The 15,658-nt window shown below is 36.3% G+C and overlaps 1 protein-coding gene across 1 annotated transcript in view; it reads right to left on the minus strand.

The window, feature by feature from the left end:
• LOC129234067 (ras-related protein Rab-27A-like) overlaps positions 1-15,150 on the minus strand; it is a 40,219-nt gene extending 25,069 nt beyond the window's left edge. Inside the window, exon 1 of the mRNA XM_054867958.1 lies at positions 15,142-15,150. The gene's annotated coding sequence lies outside the window, so the exon portion shown is untranslated. The remainder of the gene's footprint in view (positions 1-15,141) is intronic.
• Positions 15,151-15,658: the final 508 nt, after the last annotated feature.

Consider the following 15,658-nt stretch of genomic DNA (forward strand, 5'->3'; position numbering starts at 1 on the left):
AATGTGTTTGAAGATGTTTAAAAAATTTTTTTATTAATTCTAAAGGAAAGAAACTGATAAAGATCTGATAATGGGAAAGAGAAAAATGAAAGATAGCTGCACTTGCAGTAGGAAGGAGTTTTGATACTGTCTCAAAAATCCTGTGTTACTGATGGAATAAGTCTTAAAATAAAATTCCAAAATAGTATTTTAAAATGAAGAAAATTTGAGCCTAAAATAGTTCATTCTAAGTTCTGACAGTTTTTTTTTTTTTGATAATATTTCAGTAAGCGTTTAATTAAAAAAATTAGAATATATAATTTTTTATAGTTTTAATCTTTCATTTTACTGTTTATGTTTAAAAAAGAAAATTATCACCTTTTGATACCACCTAAATTTCTCTTGCAGAATGCGCAATTACTAGGGGTCTTACCCAGCCTTCGAATACCCAAAAAAATATAACTTTCCCACCCTATATCACTAATTGTGTGCATTAAAAATAGTTTGAATAAATTTTCATCACAAAGTACCGGGGAGCAAATGCAAATGAGCAAGGCAACAGAAAATAATATTTTAATTTTTTTTTTTTTTGCTTATTAATGTGAAAACTGTTTCTATATTTGTCTTGTTATCACTTAAAGAGCAATTAAATAAATAAATAACATCATAGTCTTAATAACTTCTCAATTTTTTCTTCCAAACAGATATGTTTCCTTTTTTTATTTTTCATTATGGATATAACTAACCTAGATTGTGATTTTAAAATCTTGAAGTTCATCATTGAATTGCTTATACTTCTCCAATTATGACATTGAAAAGAAAGATTCTTTCACGATATGTTTCTTTCATAATTTCATCAAGTCTTTCAATAAAAAATATTATAAATGGTGTAATACATATGTATGTATCAGTTTTACCAATTATTTCATATTTAGATTTAAAAAACAAATTCCCATTCACTTTTTGCATTTTTTGTAAAATACCCAGTTTTAGGGGTATTTACCCAGGCCTTGGATAAATACCCAAAAAATATTTACCTACCCACTGGGTATTTACCTGATCCACATCCCTAATCTTATTTGAATAATGTTTCAAAATATCTCTTTTTCCATTGAGAGGTAAGATGCCACCCCCTTTTTTAAAAAGAGAGCTTATCCGGGGTAGAAAACCGCCCCTAATCCCTCCCAGATATGTCACTGCAGTGTAGAAGTATTGAGCAGATCCATATTTTCAAAATTCTTCTTTTTTTGGCAGGGTGGGAGGCATTACGGATTGTCTGTTTTCATTCTAACTCTATTGTTGCTAATCTTCTAAGGAAAAAATCATTAAAGTAATCAACTTGAAATTCATAACATTTTTTTGAAATAATCTTGCAAATTATGGCCCCTCTTCCTGCTGCACCCTTGGCACTCAAATGGTTTTGGAAAAGAAAAACTCGGGGAGGGGGTCTCCACAATATTTTTTATCAATAAACAAAAAACAAAAAAGAAGATAGGGACATAGCCAAGAAAAGGAACGGAGGGAAGTTCCTTGAAACATATATATCCCTTCATTTTACATTACCAAAAGTAGACTAAAAGAGCTTTTTTGAATTGAATTTTGAACTTTGATTTTGAAAGAATTCTTTTGGAGAGTTCCCATAGAAATGGCTTACAATTACATATTTAGGTAACGTCAATTCTCAAAAGCTTCAAGGATAGTACTCCCACTCAAATCCCAGAGAAATGCCCAACCTAAATCAGCGAGAAACGCACCCTATTCATCTTTAATGATTGCCTAAAATTTCGTGTTTAGGACCTCATTTTTAAATTATTTTCCCGAGATCCTCGAACCACCCTTCAACTTAATATCATCAAAAAAAAAGGTCTAAAATTTCTTTTTTGGAGTTTCAGTTTCGAAACCTTTCTATAGAACTCACCTGAACTTCGTGATAACATCATTGAAAATTATCTACAATTACATTTCTGGAATTCAGATTTTGGAAAATATCGAGGGAGGATCCGCGAACCCGCGCACTAACATTACCAAAGATCCTCATAAAACTACGTTTTAAAAGCTAATTGGAAATTTTCCGGGAGAGCACCCCCCTTCGCTCGCTCGTATCGGTGAAAATAGTATTAAAAGACTTTTAAATTTTTCGATCAATTTCGAAAACCTTCCGAGGAAGAACCCCTGAATCTCTTCTCCCCACATACAAAAGTGACGACCAGCAACAGGCACCACCACCGAGATACTCCTCAAGGCCAAACAACCTCTCCGAAGGGAAGTGTATGAGTCAAGCGAAGAAGACCTGTTAGTGCTTTCCCCAAACCTTCTGGGGGAGTGTTTTCAATCTCTCACATCGTTGAATTTGCTGAAAGTAACGGTCGCTATGCTTTGTCCCCGCCATTTACTCTTGGGATTATGACTTTATTTTGTGAATTGTTTTTGTTGATTCGCATATTTTATTTGTTTAGTGGTTAAGTTTCGCTTATTATAGTTATTTCTTTTGTTATTGTGTATAAGTGTATCAATCATGCCGTTCAGATACTGTGTGCCTGGATTTCAGTGCAATTACGACAGCACCTATAAAATGTAAACTTTTTTAATTCTCGGCCGATGTAGAGATGTGCAAAAGATGGATTAAATCTATTACACGCAAGGATTTTGCACCAACTAAGTCATCTCGGGTGAGTTCTTAACATTTTTCCCCATTAAAAACTAATGTGCACAAATTAATTCTGTTGTTGTTTCTCAAAAATAAGACTGGTACATTGAATAACAAATGTCAATAATTACTTTTAGCAAAATGATTTTTTTAGCAGTTTTTAAAATGCTGAATAATCATAAACCGTATACAGTAACGTGAATAACCAGGAAGTAAATCATTATTCCGCTCCCCCCTCCCCTATTACACAGGGCTGTGGAGTCGGAGTTGGAGTCGAAGAGTCGGAGTCGAACTGATTTTGGAATAAAGGAGTCGGAGTCGGAGTCGTTGGAAAACATGCCGACTCCGACTCCGGGCTTCTTTTTTTCTTTCCTTTTTACTGACTCTCCTTGCATTTTTTAAAAATTGATTACCAATTGGTTCGATTACATGTATAAAAAGATACTAATGAGAAAATAACTGCCATTATGGCAATCAGCTAGCTTGAACGCTTACCGAACTTTCTGTAGCCGTCCCCTAGTTTGCTTGCTTTTTAACTTAACTAATAGCAACTGTCAGCAAACGGTTTTGTTGAATAACATTTTCAAGTAATCACTTTCAAATAAAAATAGAAATATAGTGTTTTGTTTTATCTCAGTTTAAAATAGTAAAAAAAAAGGAACAAATTAGTAAGTCGACGCCTGTAGCTAAGGTTGAAACGTTTAAGTGTGATCGGCAAATTCAAAGAAGTTCTGGCTCGAAAGCACGAATCCAAAAGATTCGATGAAATAATCTAATGTTTTTTTCTTTATTAAGACTATTTCTGTAAACTTGGTTCTCACTAAAAAGTATGGAACAAAATAAGTGTAAAAAATTTCTTGATTACAACTCTCAAGAATTGCAGTTAATCTTAAAATCTTCATATTTAGGTTAATTCTAAAGCAGCCAATAAAATTTAAATTAAAAATTTAGCGAAGAAGAAATATAGGTATAGTAAAAGCTATTCGTACAAATTTGTATACCGCCGCGTTTTGTGTAAAATTAGCTCCTGACGCATATGTGCCCTATTTTCGTTGAAATTTTATTGATGAAATATAATTTAAAATATATTCGTGAAAATTTTCAGAATTAAAGTATTTATATTTTTTTATAAACTCTGAAATTAACTTTGGGTGTCATCTACTAGATGGATGTCACCAGGGGCAAACCACTCCCTCTCAAGAACTTGGATTTAGAAAAAAAGTTTTTTTTCTCTCAAGTTACAGCTTTCAAAAATTGAAAGCACACGATTTGATCAATATATATTTGTTAAACATTAAAGGGGGGCAAATTACAGATAATCATTTTCAAAATTTTTAAAAGGGATTTTTAAGTCATCTCACTTTTTAACTCGTAACTATTGGAAAGTTTGATTTTTAAATTGAATTTCTAACGTTGTATGACGTCTTGGGTTTACAATAAAAAACAAAATGCTAAATTTTCATAAAAAAGAATTAATATTTCAATCTCTGTTAAGAGGTTTTCCCCCTTCCCTTGAATGGAGAGAGGGAGTTTAAAAAATACAATTAAAAAAATTTTAAAAAATCCGTAGTCGGAGTTGGAGTCGGAGTCGGGCGTTTCAAAATTTAGGAGTCGGAGTCGGGGTCGGAGTCGGCCATTTTCCTTCCGACTCCGCAGCCCTGCTATTACAGTTCACTGGTAATATAGTATCAGGTTCAGTATACCTTATACCTATTTTATTCATGAGTGTTTTTGTTCCTTTGTGTGGTTGTATCCTAATTATAAAATATTTTTCACATTCAATGAGACAGAAATATTTAAAATACGTTTCATGAAAATTAAATTTTTGTTAAATTCCGTATTTTATGCATTCATTTTTTTAAATTATTTTCCTCGTCACAACAAATATCTGTTGAAAGTGAATTTAAATTCTTAATTCAAAACAATAATTTAACAATATGTAATCATTTATATTATTATTAAAATGTTTAAATTTTCTGCATTAATTTGTTAATATGGAAAAAACCCTGGTGGGCAAGCTTTTGACAGTTTTAATTTTAACCATGTCAGTTTTAATATTAACCATGTTAAGTCAAAAACCCCGTGTCAAAAAATAAACACTTTTACAATCATTATAAAAGTTTAAATAAATAATAATAAATTTTATAAATTCTAAATTATCTAATGTTTTAGTTTTTGGAAGTACCCACTACCGATGTTGCAATAGTTCCTACTAAATATAGTGTTACAAATTCTGTAAATAGTAATTATTGTAGGAACGTAACCTGTAAATAGTTTCCCGTAATGAATATACAACCCCTTTTTCATATGGCTAAAATATACGACCCCTATTCCCTTTTTGTTCATTGATAAAAGTTGATAACGGACAACGCATTTCGAGAAGCGTGTGGAATATTTGAGAAAATTCTTTTCGGTGTATTTAAGCCGTTAGCGATGGATAAACAGTTAGTTTCGATTGAGATTTTCGAACTGAGTGCATTTTTGCTCTGTTTATAGCGAGGCATTTCGCTGTGTTGTTTTCGTATTTGGAAGTAAATACGTGTGTAAACGGTGAGTTTACGGTGTTGTGTGATAATTGCTTAATTGCTGATGAATAATTTAGCAGTTGTTGAAGATCTTTCCTGTATATAGTGTAAATAAATCTCCTGTGTTTTTATCAAGAACTGTGTCTTCATTTCAAGAAAGTGGAAGTCGCACCGAATCCGTTACAATTGGCGCCCAACGTGGGGCTTCTTCTGGACTTTCTTGGAGTAAGTGTGACTTTGGACATTTTTTTTCATAAAGACTGTTTGAATTTATAGACTTTGTTTTTATGGTGATTACTCGCGCAATGGATGACCAATTAAAACAACTTCTGGAAGCAATTAATGCTGCGAGAAGCGACTTGGCTGAAAGTTTGGCTGCTAATCAAGAACAATTAAAAAATGATATGGCGGCTAATCAAGAACAATTAAAAAGTGATTTGACTGCAAGTTTTACTGCAAATCAAGAACAATTAAAAAATGACATTGCGGCTAATCAAGAACAATTGAAAAGTGATTTAATGGTACTGAAAAATGATTTAGCTTCTAACCAAGAGGAGATTAAAAACGACCTTACTTTGGTAAAGACTGTGATGGAAAATAAATTTAATGAGATAGAGCATCGAGTTGATGCTTTTGATGAAAAATTTGAAACAGTAGAAAACCGTATCGCAACAGTTGAAAATCATGTGGATGAGAAAATTAAAAACTTGGAAAGGAGATTGGCGACCGCGGAAAGCAGTTCTGTACAGTTTGGCGCTCCCACATCGGTTGCTCGACCGTCCATTAAACTTGCCACATATGATGGGAAAACTTCGTGGCAGGTTTACAGAACTCAATTCATGATAGTGGCGGAAGTGAACGGATGGAACTCTGCTACCAAGGCCTGCCATCTTGCAGCATCCCTGAGAGGTGACGCAGCGGACATTCTTCAGACCCTTCCGGACAGCCAGCGCCTGGATTTTGCCGCCCTCACATCTGCGTTGGAGCTTCGCTTCGGTGAGAAGTGCCAGAAAGATTTCAGCCGACTCCAGTTGAAGTCCCGTTTCCAGAAAACAGGGGAAACCCTGCAAGAACTTGCGGCGGACATCGAGAGACTGTCTCATCTTGCTTTTTACGACTGCCCTGCGGATGTTCGAGACAACCTGGCACTCAACTACTACATCGACGGGGTTCGAGATCCGGAAATCCAGAAAGCTCTACGGATGGCGGATGTCAAAGACCTGAATTCTGCTGTTGTGTATGCGATGAGATACGAGGCCGCCCAAGAAGCAACCCGTGTGGATCGCCATCTAATCCGGACTCAGGAAGCTGATGAGTCTGATTCCAGGTCGTCCCACCTCGCTGAACTTGAGAGACAACTCGGTGACTTGACAAGACATTTGAGCAGCATAACAGCTCAAAAGAAACAAGAGCAGAAGTGCTGGAAATGCGGTAGTGAAGGACACCTGCGAAGGAGTTGTCCGGCTCGCCAAGCTACGCGAGGGAAGGAAATCACCACCACTAAAGCTCTGCAGATTTCCTCTTCTAGTAGTAGCAGTGATGGACTTTTCATTTACGCACATGTAAATGGGAACCCCTGCAGACTGATTGTTGACACTGGAGCCAATGTGACAATCATTAGGACAGATGTGGCTCGTGAATTTGGATTGAAACTGCTGTGGACATCGCCACGCGTAAGTCTCCAGACTGTGACAGGTGACAAGATCGAGATTGACGGTAAAGTGGACTTGGAAATAGTGTTTGGGAATGCCACCTACCATCATACGGCATTCGTCGCTAATATCACGGACCCCTTCATTCTCGGATTGGACTTTTTGAAGAAATATGACTTCACTCTCGATTTCAAGACTAATGAGCTGCACTCGATGAGAGAAGACATAGCCGTTTTCCCTGCAGAAAGTGATGTAAAATCCGCTCATCAAATAATAGCCCAAACAGATTTATCGATTCCCTCAAGGTCAGAATCATTAATACCTGGCTCCCTTGAAGAAAGCAATAGTTTTCGATTTGGACTCATTGAATATCCTAACCTAAGCAATAGCCTAAAAGGAGTGCTGGTAGCATCTACGCTTGTGGACCTTTCTAAGGATGTAATTCCTGTGAGAGTCGCCAACGTGAGTGAAAGGCCAAGGAATATCCGAAAAGGTGAAGTGTTGGCAACTTGTACTCCAGTAAACTGCATCATTAGAAGAATCAATTCCCACGAGACTGTGTCTTCTGAGTCCTTGACATCGAAGTTAATTGGGAGTGCACCCTTATCGAAAGATCAAAGAACTGCTGCGGAGCAATTGGTGGATGACTTCAAGCATCTGTTTTCATCTACATCGGAGGATGTTGGCCGTACGAATTTAACGCAGCATAGGATCTACACTGGAGAACACCCCCCTATTAAACAGCATCCAAGACGACTACCGTTCGCCAAGAAGGAAGAGGTTGAGACCCTCCTGAAAGAAATGAAGGAGAATGATGTAATCGAACCCTCGTCCAGTCCTTGGGCCTCTCCCATCGTCTTGGTCCGAAAGAAAGATGGCTCCACCAGATTTTGTGTCGATTACCGACGGTTGAATGAAATCACCAAGAAAGACAGTTACCCTCTTCCACGGATAGACGACACCTTGGACACTCTTTCCGGACACAAGTGGTTTTCGACCCTGGACTTGAAGAGCGGCTACTGGCAGGTTGAGATACACCCTGATGACCGAGAGAAGACAGCGTTTACAACCGGACAAGGCTTATGGCAGTTCAAAGTGATGCCCTTCGGCCTCTGCAATGCACCAGCTACGTTCGAGCGTCTTATGGAGACAGTGTTAAGAGGACTTTCCTACGAATCCTGTCTGGTCTACTTAGACGATATCATCATTGTGGGACGCAGTTTCGAAGAACATCTGGCAAATCTTAGGAAGGTGCTGCAGAAGCTTAAGGAAGCCAATCTGAAGTTAAGCCCGTCCAAATGTAATTTGTTCCGCCGGGAAGTGAACTACCTTGGTCACATCATCTCTTCTGAGGGTGTACAAACCGATCCAGAAAAGGTATCCGCGGTCAAGAGTTGGAGTCGTCCTGAAAACATCCATCAGCTGCGAAGTTTCCTTGGGCTCTGCACGTACTACAGGAAGTTTGTAAAGGGTTTTTCCAACATTGCACGACCTTTGCATAAGCTGACGGAGAACAAGCAAAAGTTTGAATGGTCCAAAGAATGCGAAGATGCATTTCTACGACTGAAGGAGGCTTTGACATCAACGCCTATCCTCGCCTATCCTCAGCCTGAAAAATCCTTCATCCTGGACACTGATGCGAGCCACGAGGGCATCGGAGCTGTTTTATCCCAAGAAATTGACGGAAATGAACATGTCATCGCTTACTGGAGCAAATGCTTATCCAAGTCGGAGCGAAATTACTGCGTCACCAGAAAGGAGTTGCTGGCCATAGTGAAAGCTGTAGAACACTTCCATCATTACCTCTACGGCCGAAAATTTCTGCTTCGGACAGATCATGCCTCGTTAACTTGGCTTTTGAACTTCAAGAATCCAGAAGGCCAGATAGCCAGATGGATACAGCGGCTCCAGGAATATGACATGGAGATCAAGCATCGAAAAGGGTTATCTCACGGTAATGCTGACGCTTTATCAAGGAGACCCTGTCCTGAGAACTGCCACTATTGTTCCCGAATCGAGAAACAGTATGGAACGACTAGCCCTACCGCCTATCAGGTGACAGTGACTCCAACATCTTCAGAACCTGATCCATGGAGTGACGACCAAGTTCGAAAAGATCAACTTGAAGACCCCGACATAAAACCAATTTTGGAGTTCATTGAGAGTGACAGTCGGCGACCTAGCTGGCAGGACGTTTCCATCTTTAGTCCTGCAACAAAAAGATACTGGGCTTTATGGAACTCACTCCATTTACGGAACGGCGTGCTACACCGGAAATGGGAATCTGATGACGGCAAAGCATCTAGGTGGCAGTTACTACTTCCCCGATCAAGGATTTCAGATGTTCTGAAAGAAATACATAGTAGTGCGACTGGAGGACATTTTGGTGTCTTGAAAACCCTCAATAAAGTTCGGGAGCGCTTCTTCTGGAGCAAGGCGAAGGATGACGTGGAGAAGTGGTGCCATTCTTGTGACGCCTGTGCTGCTCGTAAAGGACCGAAGAAGAGAAGCAGAGGGAAGCTACATCTGTACAACGTTGGAGCTCCTTTCGAACGAATTGGGATCGACATCCTGGGTCCTCTACCAAGAACTGCTGATGGGAACAAATACATTCTTGTTTCCATCGACTACTTCACCAAATGGCCGGAAGCATATCCCATTCCAGATCAAGAGGCTACCACCGTAGCAGAGACTCTAGTCCAACATTGGATCTCGAGATACGGAACACCTTTGCAGATTCATTCCGATCAAGGGAGGAATTTCATCTCTGCTGTGTTTAAGGGCCTATGTCAAATTTTCGGAATTGAGAAAACTAGGACAACACCACTACACCCACAATCGGACGGCATGGTGGAGAGATTTAACCGCACAATCCTCAATAATCTCTCGCTTATGGTCTCCAGAAATCAACAGGATTGGGACAAGAAGCTGCCTTTGTTCCTGCTGGCCTACCGCAGTGCTGTCCACGAGACTACCGGATATGCCCCATCTCAGATGCTCTTCGGACGAGAGCTTCGGCTACCTTGTGATCTCGTCTTCGGTCGTCCTCCGGATGCGCCTTCATCGCCTGAGGAGTACATCCAGGATCTCCAAGCCCGGTTGGAAGACGTTCATAACTTCGCACGAGAGCGAATCAACATCGCGGCGGAGAAGATGAAGACCCGATACGACACAAGGTCTACTCGACATGAATTCAACGAAGGCGACAAGGTTTGGTTATGGAATCCCATCCGACGGAAAGGTCTTTCACCCAAATTGCAGTCGCATTGGGATGGACCCTACAAAGTCCTTAACCGACTGAATGACGTCGTAGTGAGGATCCAAAAATCACCTAATGCAAAACCTAGGGTTGTACATTATGATCGGTTAGCCCCATACTATGGCCATAGTTCATGAGTATTACGTAAACAACCATGGTTGATAACATAAAAGTTGTAGATAATTTTTGCTTTTAATGTTTAGTAATATTTCTTGTTATTATTGTGTTTTTTGTATCTGTTAGTTATTAATTAATGTGTATATTTGTAAACTTGTTATAGAAGTTTGGCACCCTTTCTGGGGATTGTACTGCCCGGGACGTGCAGTCCTTAAGAAGGGGGCAATGTTACAAATTCTGTAAATAGTAATTATTGTAGGAACGTAACCTGTAAATAGTTTCCCGTAATGAATATACAACCCCTTTTTCATATGGCTAAAATATACGACCCCTATTCCCTTTTTGTTCATTGATAAAAGTGGATAACGGACAACGCATTTCGAGAAGCGTGTGGAATATTTGAGAAAATTCTTTTCGGTGTATTTAAGCCGTTAGCGATGGATAAACAGTTAGTTTCGATTGAGATTTTCGAACTGAGTGCATTTTTGCTCTGTTTATAGCGAGGCATTTCGCTGTGTTGTTTTCGTATTTGGAAGTAAATACGTGTGTAAACGGTGAGTTTACGGTGTTGTGTGATAATTGCTTAATTGCTGATGAATAATTTAGCAGTTGTTGAAGATCTTTCCTGTATATAGTGTAAATAAATCTCCTGTGTTTTTATCAAGAACTGTGTCTTCATTTCAAGAAAGTGGAAGTCGCACCGAATCCGTTACAATAGCAATAGTTCCTACTATATATAGGGCAGCAAATTCTGTACTTTAAATAGAGGGGTTTTTTGTAAGAACCTAAAAATGGAAATGAGTCACTTTCATAAAAGCAGCCATTTTGAGCTTATAAAAATGAGAAAAGTTAAAGTGAGTGGAATCAAATGAAACATTTTACAGAGATAGACATATGTAAGGGCTTTTTATGTAAAAAAAATATTGGTCATGAAAAATATTCAAAATTCGTAAATACATAAATTATTTACAAAATTTAAAAAGTAAGGGAATGAAATATTAGCAGAATGAAGCATATTCGAACATTAAAATTTACAGCTTCATTAAATAACAATATATATATATATATATATATATATATATATATATATATATATATATATATATATATATATATATATATATATATATATATATATATAATGCATCTTACAATAATAATAATAATTACTAATAATTACTGAAGTTGATTGTTCTGGGGAAAAACTGTCTGGCACGATTGTTGCACACTGTTGAATGAACGCAAGTTCCAAACATTATTAAAGTAAACTAGTTCACAGATTTAATTTTAATGTTATAAGCAGGGTTCGTTGAATTAAATCAGCTTTTTTTAAATCGTGATTAAAACCATGATTTAAATCAAATGATTATTTTTTAAATCAATTGATTTGAATCTAGTGATTTTTTTTAACAAAGTCATTGATTGAAATGAGTTTATTTTACATAAAGTAATTTTGCATTTTTGAAATATGTTACTCTAAATTTAATTATACTGCATTACATAATTTTAATTAAACTAGCAAAATTATATATATCCCTCTTTCTGTGTGTGTAACAGATTTTCAGACTTTAGCAATATTGTTTTTACTTCAAAATTACTTCAGAACAAGATAAAAAAATTTGCAGTTTTTCTTATACATCATGACTAATATAATTTAGAAAAATAATTGTTGAACATACTGTTTTACACTAGAAATTTACAGGATGATGGAAACCTTATCTTTAAGCATATCATAAAGCATCACATCTTATCTTAACATAATAATATATTTATAAATCTTAAAAATTTATTATTTAAAAATCTTACCCCAAAATTATAGGAGATAGCCGAATTGATTCCATTAGTTCAGATTGCTTTCTTATCAAAGATTTTTGCCCTCTTCATTCCAACTGAACAATTGAATTCATTTCAGAAATTATGTTGACTCTAAGCTGATAATAATAATTTTAGGAAATAGTGGGTACCTCTGCTTCCCAGAATTATAGTTGAAAAAATGGTGGTTGTAGCTAAGGGGTGGGGGTGTTAATGTAAAATTTAATTTGAATCATGCTTTGTTTTAAAAGCAGAAGCAGTCAACTTATACCTATCATTAAAAAATAGCTACTGCCATGAAATGAAAATAGCTAAAAAGGTGTTTTTCCTTACGGTTTTCTCAGAATATATTTTTTATTTTTTATTCCCACTTAAGTATTAGTCAGAAAAATCTCCAGATTTTTACTGGTGTTGATCCTTTTTGATCTAAACTAATGAACTATCAAAATTTGCACTGTTAAATAAAAAAAAGTCAGACACAGATGCACAAGCGATGAATCTTAACTTATTAAAGTCTAATTATGTTATCAAATGTCTTTTTTAAATATAAAATAGATATTTTGAATAATTTATTTTTTTCTTTATATTTTATTTGTGCATTTATTTGTTGAGATAGTGAAATGGGTTTTATTTTAGTGATATTTTGATGTGCCAAAAGGGAATAAATGAGTTCCATGACTGGAATCTTTGCTTTTTTTGTGAACATTAAACACGACTATTAAATTATCCCATGCTGAAAAAAATATTATTGTTGATAATGTGTTGTAGAGATAATCATACTGAATGCTGAAGACAAACAGAAATACATTCAATAATTTTTTCAGGAATGTATTCATACTCATTTAATAATTGTAATAGGAATTATTTTGTTTTCACCGAAAGGAAATGCGCGTCACGAGCATCAAAATAAGCATTTCGCTGACAAAAGGAAACTATTTAAACGATGGATTAAGAAAGAAAATCGCATAAAATATCGGTATCTGCATCAAGCTGCATCCAGCCGCATAGGTCTTCTTGGGGAGCCATCTTTCTCCCGCTGTTTGGCCTTGAGTAGAATCTCGGTGGTGGTGTCTAGGGCCAGCTAGACTGGTCCTAGTCAATTTACAATCCTGAGTGAAGATCAATGGCCCTCTTAAAACTATCTACTCCTTTGCTCATTACCACCTCTTCCGGTAAGCTGTTCCAAGGTTTCACTACCCTGCTATAATGATAATTTTTCCAAATATCCATGTTAGCCTGAGATTTAAATAGCTTAAAACAATGAACCCTTGTCCTGTTTTCAGTGCTAAACTTCAGCTCCGTAACTGAATCATGTCCCCTCGGTCTCTTCTTTGCTCAAGACTGTACATATTTAGCCTTCTGAGCCTGGAATCATAGTCTAAATGAGAAAGTCCATTTATTAGCCTTGTAGCCCACCTTTGAACCCTTTCTAATACATTAATATCTTTCTTAAGATAAGGAAGACCAAAACTGAACAGCATACTCCAAATGAGGTCTTACCAAACTTCCATATAAGGGCAGAAGAACTTTTTTAGATTTGTTTCAAATAGATCTATTGATAAACCCAAGCATCTTATTGGCTTTGTTACTAGCTATGCTGCACTGTTGGCTGAACTTTAAATCCTGACTTATTAAGATGCCCAGATCAGTACTTGTTCTGCCTGACTAATGACTGAACCTTGCAAATAATAACTTGTACACTTATTTCCGTGCCCGAAATGTAGCACTTGACATTTCCCAACATTAACAGCCATACCCCATTTATCAGCCCACTCCGTAATATGATCAAGATCCTCTTGCAGCTGATTTGCTTGTTCTTCATTTTCTATACTCCCCATAACTTTGCATCATTTGCAAAACAATTCATGCTCCCAGAAATATTTTTATAAATATCGTTCATAAAAACAATGAACAAACCAGACCCTAACACTGATCCTTGAGGAACCACCCCCTTAAAACCTCATCAAAGATCGTTTGAAATTACATTGTTAGAGCTACATTTCGAGCAAATCCTAGGGGAGAGCCCCTTAACTCCCCAAATTATTTACACAATCAGAAATAACAACTGCGTTTTTAAAGATGTCAAAAAATTGGCGGGGGAAGGGTCCCTGAACCTTTTCCCATATAACATTACCAAAGGTAGTCTAAAATGCATTTTATACGACTACAATTTCTAAAATTTCTCGAGGGAGAAACCCTCAAACCCACTGTTATTGAATGCATCTTATGCTTACGATTAGGTTCATATTTTTAATATTTAGATCTAATTTTGACGCCCTAACTCCATTTTAAACCAGAAGCTATGTTCTCGTTCTACATTAAAGATGTTTTTTGAAAAAATTCAGATGGCACCGATTTCATATACTCGCCTACTTTTTTGACCTCGCCTCGACTATGCACCCCTTTTCCGGTAGTTATCTAAACACCCAGGCTCCCTGGTATAGTGGTAACTCAATACTGGGGTTAGCTCTCTAAAGCTACAAGCTCTGCACAAGTCTCTGCTACTTGGTAATCAGGCGGAGCTCTCAGAGGCTTTCCACATATCCGCAAGGGATAGCACTAGATTAAATGTAACCATAATTATTTTCTAGCATCAAAACTAAAGTATCAATCAAGACTGAAAGCCAACTATGATGCAGAGTAAACTTTTGCACACATAATGCATTTGTTCAAGTAATTATCAAAGAAAGGCTCACTTTAAGGTGAAGTTTAAAAATTAATTAATTTTTATATTGTTCTAATTCTGTGAAAGAAAATTTTTATGACATGCCAAATTTACGATAAATGCAATTCAAACATAAATCTACATAAATGCACAAGGAATATTTTACTATTCTCCTCTTTTATATGTTAACTTTCTGAATGTTCCAATCAGAATAAATACGCACGTTATTTTATGATTCTAACCAAACAATATCTATAAAAATGATTATCCATTTTTTAGTCGACGTATACTTAGTTTCGTTCTTCTATAATGGTCACGACAGGAAGTTCATAATCAATCAGAAATTTTCAAGGAATAAAATGAGAAATTGTTTAGAAAATTTGTTCGCAATCATTTCAAAGATACGTACAATTTATTAATGATGATTAGAATACATTAACGAATATTCTGTAGAAAGATTAACGAAAAAAGCAACAGTTGCTTACCCCTTCGAAAACAACAGGTGGAAAAGATTACGAAGTAAAAAAAACAAACCCGCGATTTGTTATCCCGAGACGAAATTAAGTGCTGCCATCTAACGTCAAAATATTAAACTATCAGAATCGTATCGTAACCTACGAGGCCTCGTAGGCTACGATCGTATGGGAAATTATTTTCTTATATTATATATTTTTGAAGCATGTTAAAAACAAAAATCATCACAGATCAATTGTTTTTCACAATTCTTTTCTGAAACATCATCATTTTTTTTACATACATTAAACTGACATTAAAGATGAACATTTAGTTGGAAAAACATCTTATACATTGCTAAAATGAATAATTGTTTTTTTTTTTTTTTTTTTTTGACTCGCCTACAGAAATGTACGAAGAGAACAAATTTGGAAGATTTTTTTTCTTCTAAACATTTAAATAAATTATGATATTATAGTTTGTGTTTTCACATATAGATGGCGACTGTATTGTTTATGATTGATGTATTGTTTATCTTTCGTCCCCATG

This window comes from Uloborus diversus, unplaced genomic scaffold, assembly GCF_026930045.1.
Source record: "Uloborus diversus isolate 005 unplaced genomic scaffold, Udiv.v.3.1 scaffold_965, whole genome shotgun sequence".
Classification (NCBI taxonomy): Eukaryota; Metazoa; Arthropoda; class Arachnida; order Araneae; family Uloboridae; genus Uloborus; species Uloborus diversus.